Source organism: Hemicordylus capensis, chromosome 4 (genome assembly GCF_027244095.1).
Source record: "Hemicordylus capensis ecotype Gifberg chromosome 4, rHemCap1.1.pri, whole genome shotgun sequence".
Classification (NCBI taxonomy): Eukaryota; Metazoa; Chordata; class Lepidosauria; order Squamata; family Cordylidae; genus Hemicordylus; species Hemicordylus capensis.
This window is the reverse complement of record NC_069660.1, coordinates 250657597-250658406: the sequence shown is the minus strand read 5'-3', so window position 1 is coordinate 250658406 and position 810 is coordinate 250657597.

Genomic DNA, 810 nt, shown 5'->3' with positions numbered 1-810 from the left:
GCCCCGCCCACCCGCCGATCAGCTGAGAGGCCGGGAGAAAAGCAGCTTGCCTGCTGCTTTGATTGCCGACCAGGACGACAAGCAGGAGAGAGGGCAAACAGGGCAAGTGGCTGAAGGGTCTTGGGGCTGGGCAGGGGGCAATGGGGAGTCATGTGAGGTGTCTCTGGGGGGCCCCTCAAGGCAGTGGGGCCCCCAGACGACTGCCTCCCCCTGCCTAATGGTAGTTACGCCCCGTCTCTCCCCACAACTGTGAAGTGGTTTCATCTCCAACAAACCAGTCCTCCCCAACAAACCAGCCAAAAGTCATCAGTGGAGAACTTTAAGTCCTGTCCTGAAGACACATAGGATACACATGAATCAGGACATGTTGGCTTTCATGTTTTTATGATATTTATCTGGCCTTGGCTATCATTTTGTTTCCACAACAAAATAGTTAGTAGTACCCTGCATTTATCACCTAGTAGATTCTTCTAGGGCATCATCACTGCTCAGCTGAAAGTTTGGCTAGCAGGTACCTTGGGGTAAACATAGTAGTTGTCTCTTAGCACAGAAAGCATGAGTTAAAAATAATGCAGGAACAACTGTTGAGATCTTTTTTGGTGAAATGGCAGGTGGGGAAATGATGTGTATCCCAGAATAATGATAAGAATCAATGAATGTATATGGATTACAACACATTTCACACTTTAAAGGGCTTTAAAGGGGCTGTAGCTTTCCAACATGTATGTTTAGCCTAAGTATTCTCCACATGAAGCTAGATTCTCCCTAACAGGTAAGAAGTTAAGTAGCAAGTGAGGCATTAGCAGAATA